The sequence below is a fragment of the Pan troglodytes genome, chromosome 17, assembly GCF_028858775.2.
Source record: "Pan troglodytes isolate AG18354 chromosome 17, NHGRI_mPanTro3-v2.0_pri, whole genome shotgun sequence".
Lineage (NCBI taxonomy): Eukaryota > Metazoa > Chordata > Mammalia > Primates > Hominidae > Pan > Pan troglodytes.
In genome coordinates, this window is record NC_072415.2 from 70,362,520 (window position 1) to 70,375,747 (window position 13,228).

The 13,228-nt window shown below is 37.5% G+C and overlaps 1 long non-coding RNA gene across 1 annotated transcript in view; it reads left to right on the forward strand.

The window, feature by feature from the left end:
• The first annotated feature begins 9,407 nt into the window (after nt 1-9,407).
• Nucleotides 9,408-13,228, forward strand: part of LOC112206244 (uncharacterized) — a 177,696-nt gene continuing 173,875 nt past the window's right edge. Inside the window, exon 1 of the long non-coding RNA XR_002940442.2 lies at nt 9,408-9,511. This is a non-coding gene — a long non-coding RNA (uncharacterized LOC112206244). The remainder of the gene's footprint in view (nt 9,512-13,228) is intronic.

Below are 13,228 nucleotides of genomic sequence, written 5' to 3' on the forward strand. Positions count from 1 at the left end.
CATTTTTGTCTTCCACTGCCTGAGAGATCCTTCTCCATCCTTTTACTTTGAGCATACAGGTGGCATTACTTGTTAGATAAGTCTCTTGAGGACAGCAGATAACTGTGTTGTTTCTTTATACAACTTGCTACTCCATGCCTTTTAAGTTAGGCATTTAGTCAATGTACATTCAGTGTCAGTATTAACATGTGAAGATTTGATCTTGCCATTGTGGTGTTAGCTGGTTGTTATGTAGAGTATTCTATAGTTGCTTTGTAATGTCAATGGGCTGTGTACTTGCTTTGTAATGTCAATGGGCTGTGTACTTAAGTGTTTTTGTAATGGCAGCTATCTTCTTTCATTTCCATGTTTAGCACTCCCTTTGTCACCTCTTCTAAGGCAGGTCTATTGGTAATAAATTCCCTTAGCATTTATGTGTCTGAAAAGGATTTCATTTCTCCTTTGTTTATGAAACTTAGTTTGGCAGGATATGAAATTCTTGGTTAGAATTTATTTTCTTAAGGATATTGAAAATAGGACCTCAGTCTCTTCTGGCTTGTAAGGTTTCTGCTGAAGGGTCTACTGTTAGGCTGATGAAGTTCCCTTTGTAAATGACCTACCCCTTCTCTCTAGCTGCCTTTAAGGTTTTTCTTTCACATTGACCTTGGAGAATCTGATGACTATGTGTCTTGGGGATTGTCATCTTGAGTAGATAAAATCTTACAGGGGTTCTTTGTATTTCTTGAATTTTCATGTCAACCTCTCTAGTGAGATTGCAAAAATTTTTGTGAAACAAACTTTCAAATATGTTTTTCAAGTTGCTTGCTTTTTCTCCTTTTCTTTCAGGAATGCCAATGAGTCATAGGTTTGCTCTCTTTATATAATCCTATATATTAGAGGTTTTGCTCATTTGTTAATTAATGTTTTGTCTGCCTGTGTTGCTTTGAAGGAGTGTTCTTCAAGCTCTGAGATTCTTTCCTCAGCTTGGTCTTTTCTATTGTTCATGCTCCAATTGTATTTTGAAGTTTCTATAGTGAATTTTTCATTTCCAGAAGTTGCTTTTCTTAAATGATTATGTCATCTTTCAACTCTTGGATTATTTTACTGTTTTCCTTGTATTGGGTTTCAGCCTTCTCTTTATCCTGATAATCTTCCTTGCCATCCAGATTCTGAATTCTATGTCTGACATTTTAGCCATTTCAATCTGGTTAAAAAATCATTGCTTGGGGGCTAGTGTGATCATTTGGAGGTAAGAAGACACTACTCTGGCTTTTAGAGTTGCCAGAGTTTTTGTGCTGGCTCTTTCTCATATGTGAGAACTGATGTTTCTTTATCCTTTGGAGTTGCTGTCCTTTGGAAGGGGCCTTTTGTTTTCATGCTTTTTATTGCCCTTGAGGATTTGACTACAGTGCAAGTTGTGTATGGTTGAATGGTTCTGTTTCTGGATGCTTTTAGAGGCCGTGGATCAGTTGTACACTTCTGGGCTGCATGCTCTAATTCTGGCTGGCTGGGACTGGGTCCATGGCTTTGTCTTCTCATTCCTTGACATCAAGCTCTGGCTGAGTAGGAGGGGCTGAAGTGCTCCTAGATGACTGACATCAGCCCATCATCTGGGTGGTGGGGGTGACATGCATGGGAAATATCCTGGTGGGAGTGGTGGAGGTGCCACGGGTGAATATGCTCCAGAGGGTTATGGGAGGGTGCACTATGATGGGAGGCTGTCAGCAAAAGTGCTCTGGTGTGTGGTGTGGGGGCACTGCCGGCAGGAAGCACTGCAGCCGGGGCAGTGGGGGTGCTGCAAGGGAATGTGCTCTGGAAGGGTGGGAGCAGGGTTGCAGGTGAGCATGCTATGGCAAGGGGCTGTCAGCAAAAGCACTCCATTGTGAGTGGTGGGGGTGCCTGGAGTGGGAAGCACTCCAGCAGGAGTGCCAAGGGTGAACATGCTCCAGAGTGCAGGTGTCGAGGTAATGGCAAATGTGCTCTGGCAGGAAACCGCCAGCAGAAGTGCTCTAGTAGTGCTTATTATGATTTTAAACAAGCAGCTATCTTTTATACCAATTAAAATAAGAAAAATAAAATATTTTATTTTGTCCACAGTTATTTCTTCTCTGATAGTTTTTTCTCCATGTAGATCCATGTTTCTTAACTCTGTCATTTTCTTCTTCCTAAATAAAATCCTTTAACATTTCTTGCAGTGAAGATTTGCTGGTGATAAATTCCCTCCGTGTTTTATTGTTTGAGAAGGTTCCACTCATCTTGTTAACTGCTGTATTCCCCAGCAGCTAGAACAATGACTGGTACATAGGATTCACCAAATATTTGTTGAAAGTAAGAATCAAAGAAAGAATGGCAATGAGAGAGAGGTGGGGAGGCATAGAGATACATATGTAACATATATGATGTATATGAATATTGGTGTATATATGTGTGTGCATTTGTGTGTGTTTGTGTGAGACAGAGATAGAGAGAGATAGAGATTGGCAGTATAGGAGTATAGAATCTGATGTTACTATAGTTTGTAATTGGTAAGGGACAAGATGACCTTGGTTGAGACACTCAAGGAGAGTGTGTGGAATAGGAAGAGAGAAAACACAAAGTCCGGCACCCTAGAGAACACATATTTTTAAGAGGCTAGAATGGCAAACACAGAAGCTAAGGTTTCAGATGATTTTATGTTAAAGAAAAGGGGGATGTCAAAAAGTTACCGATATTCCAGAGGGTCCAAACAACTGAGAATGGCAGTAGGGTCATTGGATTCACCAATTTGGTTTGGATGTTTTTGCCACTAAATGGCTTCAGTGGAGGGGAATTTGTGACTCATGGAGTTTCTTCCATCACCTCATAGAACTACCTTCACTTAGCTGGGATTTTATATTTCACTCCTAAGCATATATTAAAGAATCTTAGAAGAACGAGCTTTACAAAACCTGCTGATGAATTTACTCTGGAAGCATTGCTAAAGTTATTGACCATTCTCTTTATGAAAGGCAACATGAGAATTGTAGAGTAAGTACACAAAAAAAGTTAGCTTACCACCAAGAACTCACATACTTTCTCCCGACTCTGGGATATTACTGAGAGATTTTATTTTCTGTGTTCCTGTAACTTTATTTAATTTTTCTATAATGGTAAAGTAAGGATAATAAAAAGTCATACATGCTAATGTTGTTGGTAGTGTTACAGGAGTCATTCAAGCAAAGCACTTGCTAGTGCTTGGCTCATGGTTAAGTAATTCATAAGTATTGATAATCATTTGTATTTATAAGCACAATTACTTTATATTTTCTTATATATGTTCAGAAATTCCCTGTAAAACAAAGAAGTGTATGAAGAAAATACTTTTTGTTCCTGACATAAGAGTTTTGATATCCATAGGCAAGATATGGAGAGATTCATTTTACACAATTATTCCATACCACGTTATTGACATCTCTAAGACCTGCTGCACCAATGTAGGATGAAGCAGTGTTACTCCCATGATTATATAAATGCTAAGTTCAAATTTACAATAGGACTTTGGCTTTGAGCTCTATTTTATGTATGGTAAAGTTCTCAAAGATATCTTAGTATATCATGAACTCTAAATATTTTCCCCTTCCTAGGTGACAGAGTTTGCTTTGATCCATCTCATCTTTCAGCTTATCTACTTTGTGACCAGTGACATGTGAGATTACACAGCAGAGTCTCCATGAAAGAAGTTCATTAAATGATAGTGACCTCATGTAATTCATTGACAACAAAGATATATTTGTTCCAGTTTCTCACACATGGTTTTGCCCAGGATTAGATTTTCACATAAGTGATTCACTTTATTGACAATGTAACTGGCAAAGAATTTCTGGTTCCCATGATATTTGAGTTATGCATCTTTTAAGTGGCCAAACATAAACTTTCTCCCTGGGATCTTCTTTTGTCTAATCTAGCTTTCTTTGCATTTTACTTTACATTTTTGCTATGGAGAAATCTTTTTAAAAATTGTACCAAAAATATTACATGAGCTCTACCTTCTTAAAGTTTTTAGTTAGTAGTTCAATATTGTTAACTGTAAGTCCAATCTTGTACAGCTGATCTCTAGTACTTTTTTATTTTGCATAACTGAAACTTTACACATATTGAACAGTAACTTACCATTCTCCACCCTCCTCCAAAGCCTTGGAAATCATCATTCTACTTTCTGCTTCCATGAGTTTGCTACTTTAGATATCTTATATAAGTAGAGTCATATAGCATTTGATTTGCTTCACTTAGCATAATGTCCTCAAATTTCGTTTATGTTGCTACATATGACAGGATTTTCTTCATTCTTCATTTTAAAGGCTGAATTATATTCCAATGGCTCTATATACCACATTTTCATTATTCGTTCATCCACTGATGGACATTTACCAGCTCTCACATCTTAGGTGCTGTAAATAATGCTGCATTGAACATACAAGTACAAATACCTTTTCCAGATTCCAATTTTAATTCTTTTGGATAAATACCCAGAAGTGGGATTGCTGGATCATATGGTAGTTCTAGTTTAAATTATTTTGAGAAATTTCAGATTTTTTCCATAGTGCTGCATTATTTTGCATTTCTAACAACAGTGCACAGGGTTCTAATTTCTCCGCATTTTTTTCTAACACTCATTATTCATTTGATTGGACAATGGCCTTCCTAACAGGTGTGAGGTGATATCTTATTGTGGTTTTGATTTGCATTTTTCTCATAATTAGTGATGCTAAACATCTTTTAGCATACCCATTAGCCATTTGTATTTCTTTGGAGAAGTGTCTATGAAAGTCTTTTGCCTATTTTAAAAATGGATTCTTATTATTTTTTTGCTGAGATATAGGAGTTCTTTATACACTATGTAGTTTAACTTCTTATTGGATATGTGACTAGCAAATATTTTCTGTTTCAGAGATTGCCTTTTCACTTGTGATTGTTTCTTTTACTGTGTAGATTTTTAGTTTGATATAATTTCACTTGTCTATTTTTGCTTTTGCCACCTAAGCTTTTGGTGTCATATACAAAAAAATCATCGTGAAGATCTATGCCATAAAGCTTTTCCGCTATATTTTCTTCTAATAATTTTAACGATAGTTTTAGGTCATACATTTAAGTCTTTAATCAATTTTGATTTGAATTTGTGTATGACATAAGGGTGCAATTTCATTCTTTTCCATGTGGATATCAATTTTCCCAATACTTCTTACCAAAGAGACTATCCTTTCCCATGTGCATTCTTGACACACTTGTGGAAGATCAGTTCACTGTATATGGGTAGGTTAATTTCTGGGATGTTTGTTCTATTCCATTGACCTATATGTCTGTTGTTATGCTGGTACCATACTATTTTGATTACTGTAGCTTTGTAATATATTTTGAAATCAGGCAGTGTGTTGCCTCTAGCTTTGTACTTCTTTTTAAAGGCTGCTTTAGCTAGTTGAAGTCCTTTCTATTTCCATATAAATTTTAGGATTCTTAAAATGTTTCTATAAAAAATTCTACTGGAATTTTAGTAAGGATTACACTGAATCTGTAGATTTCTCTGGGTAGTATGGTCATTTTGACAATATTAAATCTTCCAATGGTGAACATAGGTGTTTTTCTATTTATCTGTGCCTTTAATTTCTTTCAGCAATGTGTTGTGGCTTTTAGTGTACAAGTCTTTCATTTCCTTTGTTAAGTTCTAAGTATGCAAATATCCTTAACAAGATACCAGCAAACCAAATTGAGCAGCATATTAAAAGGCTCATATGCCATGACTAAGTGGTATTTATACTTTGAATGCAAAGATAATTCATGGGAAAATCAGTCAATGTGATAAACCACATTAACAGAGTGAGGGATAAAAATCATGTTATTGTCTCAAATGCAGAAAAATCATTTGACAAAATTTGACACCCTTTTATAATGAAAAGACTTAACATACCAAGAATGGAAGGAAGTTGCTTCAACTTCTTAAAGGTCTTATATGAAAAGCCCATAGCTGTCATCATACTCTATGATGAAAACCTGGAAGCTTATTCTCTAAGATCAGGAACAAGCCAACGATGCTCACTTTCACCACTTGAATTCAATGTAGTATCAGAAGTCCTAGTCAGAGCAAATAGGGAAAAATAAATAAGTAAATGGCATCTAAATTGATAAAAGAAGTAAAATTTTAAATTGATAAAAGAAGTAAAAAAGATTATGTCATCATGCAGATGACATAGTCTTATATGTAAAAAACTGTAAAGCATCCACCAAAACTGTTAGAACTACTAATAAATTCAGTAAAATTACAGGGTATAAAATCAACATACAAATATCAGTTCTGTTTCTGTACACTAGCAATGAACAATCCAGAAGTCAAATTAAAAACAATCCCACTTCCAACAGTGTCAAATGACTGTAAATAAATCTTGAAGCAAAAATAAATAGATTCATTAATTCAATAGGAATAAAAGGACTCAACTCCCAAAAAGAGTATATTTATTCTACAGTATGGGAAACACGTCCTTTTTAAAATGTATTTTTGCCCTAAGCAGTTATAGCTCAGTGAAATAACTTCTATGATGGAGGCAAAATGCTACTGGAGGATAGAGGAGGACATCTGGTCCAGAGGGGGACATCTGTGCTGTGGGTGAGGTCCAAGCCCCTGAGTATATATCTGAACAGTGTGTTAATGGAGTTGTGGGGATCAACTGGATGAAGATAGAAGGGAATAATATGGCTGACAAAGACAATAAACCCAGTAAGAAAAGAGACCTTCTTTATAACATAAGAAGTTTGGTACGCCAGAGAAGCTTTCTGTGTGTGTGCGAGAGAGGAGAGAGAGCTATAGCTTTGGAGGGAGGGAGGGCTAGATAATAAAGGACTATGTGTATCTTGTACAAGTTCATAGTGTCTCTTAAGATAAAGGTGGTTCATTTATTAACTTTAGACCAAGGAGATTTACTTTTAACAAAAATCCAACTTGTCAGAAACAAATGATGCTTTTAAAGGTGTGGGTTTGAGTCTCGTGACAGAAATGTAAATTAGGAAGCTATCGATAGAAAACAAAGAAAAGATGTAAAATATTTAGTTTAGATGCTTAAACTAAAAAAGAGGTAGCAGAGGTAGAAATGAGGGGGTAGCTTCCAAAAAAACAGATAAGACTCGGTGACCAATCAGATTGGCCTGATAAAAAGAGGGAGAATTTTAAGATTAACTGCAGGTTTGTGGTTAGGAAGTGTTGGTAGACAGTAATGCCATACATTGGGTCCTGCTTGTTTACCTCAGTCATCAGCAGAAGTGTAAGATTCCATGGTTGACTATTAGTATCTCCACATTTATACATATCCTAATGTAACCCTATTCTTCAGTCCTTGTCATTTCAAATCCTTGTGCTGTGGCTCTAGAAATTATATTCTGTGAACAGGTAATTTCCCATATCTTAAATTGCTTGATCTTTTCACCTTAACTAAATTTGGCTGTTCTCTGAAGTCACTACTTTGCTTTCAGAAATCAAGTGAATTATTATTATTTTTCTTATGAATTTCATTTTGGGGGGCTAGGGCACTGAATGGCTATTCTTCTTCCGTCAAGTCTCTTGTCATCCTTCATCATCATGTCCAGGCCAATGTTGTTCAACCCTATTTAAGAAATCTTCTCTCACACATTGAGAAGGTCATGTTATCCAGACATATCCTCATGTCCACCTTTTCATCATTGCCATTCTATGACTGGACATTTATTCATCCATTGAGGACTTTGGACACTAGTTCCCTGTCTCCTCCTCCAACCCATTTCCTGTCAACATCTACGATGATGCCTATTCTACATTTGTTCTTCCAGTTTCTTAACCACAACTCCAGTGTGTTTTTCTTCTGTATTATATGAGCCATCAATTCTTACGGGTATTTTACAAATTAAAACAAAACCCCAAAATCACAAATGCACACTCCTTTCCTGTCCAACACTGAGTTCCGACTCTTACAGCTCATGCTCCAGTAGTTACTCAACGTCATGTTGACCTACAATTTATTGATTCCATATCCTTTTTTTCCACTACAGTCTCCTTTATCTTTTCACTTTTTCTGTGTACTGCTCAGTATGTTGATCTATAATTGTAATCTTTCCCCTGAAAATTCACTTCCCCTCAATCCACTCCCCTCTCCCTATCCCCTGATGGTCATATTTGCCTTGCAAAACCCCAATCCTAGATGAACTCATTCATATAGATTCTTTATGCCTGCAATCATGTAGCTGAACACAGTGAGAAAAAAAATACATGCAGTGGGGCTCACTGGTTTAATATCAAGTTTCTGATATCAGCACTGCCATATAATCCAACATTCTGCTGCTTATAAACTAAATTTTCTCATTTTCTAAGCCAAGAGTTGCAGACATTATAATCTCTCCTTAACCTACCTCCTTTTTTGTCTTTTGTACTGCCATACCCAAAACTTATGGTCTTAACTCAAGCACTAATGAAAAAATAATAGGCCCACACACAAAATGTTTTTTGTTTTCCTACACATCTTTGAGATTACTCATATTTGCATTTATCTTTACTTTTTAAAATCTCCTAATACAACTGAGGATGTGACCTTCTTCCTTTCAAAGGCCAGTCTCTTGATATGTGTTCTGCAACTCATCTGCCCTCAAGGCCTTTTGTTTCCCCAATTCTCCCCTTTTTTTCTTGTATCAATATGACATGCCGTAACCAATTATTCTCACCAGCATGCAAAAACACTGTAAAATTTCCCATGCTCAAACAAAAGAAATATCTACAAACACACATCTTAACCTCACATCAGCATTGCATTCATGGCTGCTTTTTTAGTGTCATTTTTCATAGCATAATTTTTCAACAGAATTGTTCATATGTATAATCTCACTTCCCCACCCACCATAGTTTGGGCCCTACTCAGTAATTCCACAGAAAACTGTCCTGGTTAAGGTCACAAAAAACTTTTATATTTTTATATTATGTGGTCTTTGATAATCCCATTGTTTTTGGCCTCTTCGTAACATTGGGCCTTGCTAACAATTCCTCCCTCGAAACTGTCCCCTTTTATCTTCTCTGACTACCACCTACCTCTCATACTTCTTGCTTCTTTTCAGTTTCTATTGCAGTTGCAGCCTCTTATATCAGACCTGTAATTGTTAGGCCTCATTCTCTTTGCTTTCTACACTCTCTCCCAAGAATACTTCTTTTCATTGGATTTTAAATGTTACCTATGTGATGGTAACTTCCAAATTTACATTTCCAGCCCAAGTGTCCCTGTATTAGTTTCCTAGGGCTGCCAAAACAAATGATCATAAACTTGGTGGCTTAAGACATCAGAAATGGATTCTCTCACAGTCTGAAGGTCAGAGTCCTAAATCAAGACTTTGGCAGAGCAATCCTCCCTCTGCAGGCTCTAAGGGAGATTCCTTTCTTGCTTCTCTGGTTTCTGGTGGCTCCAGGCATTCCTTAGCTCGTGGCTGCATGGCTCCAATCTCTGCCTCCATTTTCACATGATCTTCTCCTTTTTCTCTTTGGAACATATTTGTTGTTGATTTAGAGTCCACCCAGGTAAGTCAGAATTATCTCATCTGGAAATTGTTAGCTTAATTACATATGCAAAGGCACTTGTTTCAAATGCTTTCAAATTTATAGGTTTCAGAGGCTATGATGTGAATATATCTCTTTCTGGGGCCATCATTTGACAAACGACAGTGTCTTTTTAATTCTGGATTTGTACATGTGACTTGTTTTTTATGCTGCGTGTTCTCCGAGCATCTCAAATTTGCCTGCTTCAAAATATAAATTTGATTTTCCAGCTGCCCTTCCATATATGTCTCCATTATCTTCTGTATTGCTCAAGCCAGCAACTTGAAAATTATCACTTATTTCTTCTTTCTGATTCTTCCCATCTAGTCCATGAACAAGGGCTTTTATTTCTTCCTAAAAAAATACCTCAAATCAGTCCTCTACTCTCCATTTCTACTATCTTCTCTCCTTGTGTTTTGTCTTGATAACAGCAATAACCTTTTACTACTTATCTACACTTACACTTCTGCTCCGCAGCAATCTGTTTTTCCCATCCAGCTAGAAAAATCTTTTAAAAACATAAACGCCCTGCTTAAACACTCCAGTAGCTTCTTATTGCACTTTAAATAAAATACAAAATCTTTGGCAGAGCTTATGATCCAGCCCCAACCCTGCCATCAAAATTATCTTATGCCACACTCTCCAGCATTCATTACACAGTGGTTTCCTTTTAAATTCTAGGGCATGTCAAGCTGTTTCAGCCTCTGTGCCTGAGAACCTGCTGTTTCTTCTTATCTGCACATTTCCCTACTTGTCATATGGCTGGCTCCTTGTCATCACTCAGATCTCACAGTAAGTTCCACCTCTTCAGAGAGGCTGCTGATGAAAATCCTTTCTCCACCAGTGCTTCCTTCACTTCTGCTGTGATTTTCTATTGCTGCAACTTGTATAGCACTGATTAGAATCTAAAATTTATATTCTTATTTTTAGAGCTTGATTTTTGTTTGTCTCTCTCTCTCTCTCTCCCTCCATCTCTAGGAGGTAAGCGCCATAAAGAGAGCTAGTGCTTGTTCCATTTACCAATGTGTATTCAGAAACTTGTAGAGTTCATGGCAGGTAGTAGATGGTCAGCAAATACATAACAAATAAATACGGTGAGAAACATAGTTGTTGAAGGAGTTCACCTGAGTAGGAAGCAAATAAATTCAGTTTTAGATATGTATAAGATGCTTTTAGTAAATAAGGGAGTGTCTGTGTAGTAGTAGTTAGTTATATGTGGGAATAGAATTCTGGAATTTGACTCTAGGGTAATATGTCAGCCAATTCCATACGGGTGAAAGTAAAGTCAAAATAGTGAAGGAAATCACACCTAGTGAAATGTTGTAGACATGAGGACCCAAGGCAGAGTTCTCAAGTACAAAAGAAATTCAAACACTGGCAGAAGGAAAGAAGCCTTTGAAAAAAATCCTAAAAGCTAACTGGAATCACAGGAGAAACTATAGATAATTGGGGCAGGAAGTCGATGAAAAATTTCCAGGAAAAGGGAATATTTATGGAGCATCTTCTAGGTGAAGTTAGTGTTCCAGGCACTGTGCATACAACAGGAAAGAAAGACCACTAGAGAGCATTTTCCAACTTTTTAACAATTTTAAACATAATTATGTAGGTATTATAATTTGAATGAAAAAAATTAAAGTTGTCAAACAATGACATCGTTCTATTTTTTTATTATGGTAAAAATGACATGTCATAACCTTTACAATTCAGTGGCTTTTTGTACATTCACAGTGTTCTGCACAATCATGGCTACCAAATTTCAGAACATTTTCAATTGCCCCCAAAAGAAATCCCATACCCATTAGCAGTCACCATGCATACCTCAGTCCATGGCAACTACAGATCAACTTTCTATCTCTATGGATTTATCTTTCATGGATATTTTGTATAAATGGAATCATACAGTAAGGATGTGGTCTTTTGTGTCTGGCTTCTTTCACTTAATGTCTTTAAGGTTCATTCATGTTGCAGCTTATATCAGCACTTCCGTCCTTTTGATGGCTAAATTATAAAGATACATGTAAAATGGATTATTAGTATGAAATAATGGAATATACCCACATACCCACACACACATACACTTTTCATTTATGTATTCATCAATTGAAAGACATTTTAATTGTTTCTACTTTGAGGCTATTGTGAATAATGATGTCATGTAAGTTTTTGTTCAGATTCCTGCTTGCAGTTCCCATGGGCCTATATCTAGAAGTCAGATTGCTGGGTTATTGACAATTCTATCTTTAACTTATTGAGGAAACACCAAATTGTTTTCAACAGCAGCTGTTCATTTTACATTCCCACAAGCAATATATGAGATTTCCAAATTCTCCATATCCTTATGAACACTTGTGTTTTTTTTTTTTTTCCTTTTATTGATTGTAGCCATCCTAGTGGGTATGAAGTGGTATCTCCTTGTGGTTTTGATTTTTTTCTAGTGATTGATGTTGCTGAGCACCTTTTCATATGCTTGTTGGCAATTTGTCTATCTTCTCTGGAGAAATGTCTATGTAACTCCTTTGTCCATTTTTAATTGTATTATTTGTCTTATTGAGTTATGAGTTATTTATATATTTTAGATACTAGATGCTTATCACTTATGGGATATATGATTTAAAAATATTTTCCCACATCTTGTAGCCTGTCTTTTCATAGTTGATAGTGTCCTTTATGCACAAAAGCTTTTAATTTTGATAAAGTCAAATTTATCTATTTTTCCTTCTGTTGCTTGTGGTTTTGGTGCCATAAGTAAGAATCAATGTGACACACTCACTGGAGAAGCTGAAGTTCTGTTTGTGGGAGAAATTTCTGACTTTACCTGGAGCTGAGTCAAGTTAGAGAGCTGAGTCAAGTTAGAGAGCTGAGTGAAATACAGGGGTAGAGGAAGCAGCAGAAAGGCCTTGGGAGCTCCCTGCATCCCCAAGCAGTCCATTCCTGCCTAGCACCACAGGGATCCATCAGGAGGATGGCCAGAGGAGCAGTGGGTAAAACTCCACAGGGAGACAGAATTCTCTAGCTGAACTTTGTAACAATTTGAATGGGATGCGAAGCCTCCTGGCCAGAACTCAGGGGAGGGCGCAGATCAGGCATGCAGACTTCACAAGTCAGGGAAGAAATAAAGCTCTTTTCTCTCAGAGCTGGAAGGCAGATAGCCTCAGGCAAGTTTTCAAGCCCATCTTGCCCACTGCCTAGAAAGAGACTCAGGGCTACTGCGGGCACGATGGGAATGAGACCGGCCCTTCGGTTTGCGTGGGAGCTGGGTAAGGCCTATGACTGCTGGCTTTCCCCCAATTCCCTGATGACCTGCATGTCTCAGCAGAGGCAACCATAACCCTCCTTGGTACACAACTCCAGTGACCTGGGAAACTCATCCCCATCCTCTACAGCAGCTGCAGTATGACCCACCCAAGGAGAATCTGAGCTCAGACATGCCTAGCCCCACCCCCACCTAATGGTCCTTCCGTATTCACCCTGGTAGAGGAAGACAAAGGCCATATAATCTTGAGAGTTCTAGGGCCCCACCCACCACTGGTCCCTCTCCACACTGTGCAGCTGATGCTTCCTGGAAAGTGCCACCTCCTGGCAGGAGGCCAACCCGCACAAAAATAGAGCATTAAACCACCAAAGCTAAAACACAAGACTCCTCATGGAGTCCACTTCACCCCCCTGCCACGTCCAGGCACTGGTATCAATGGCTGAGAG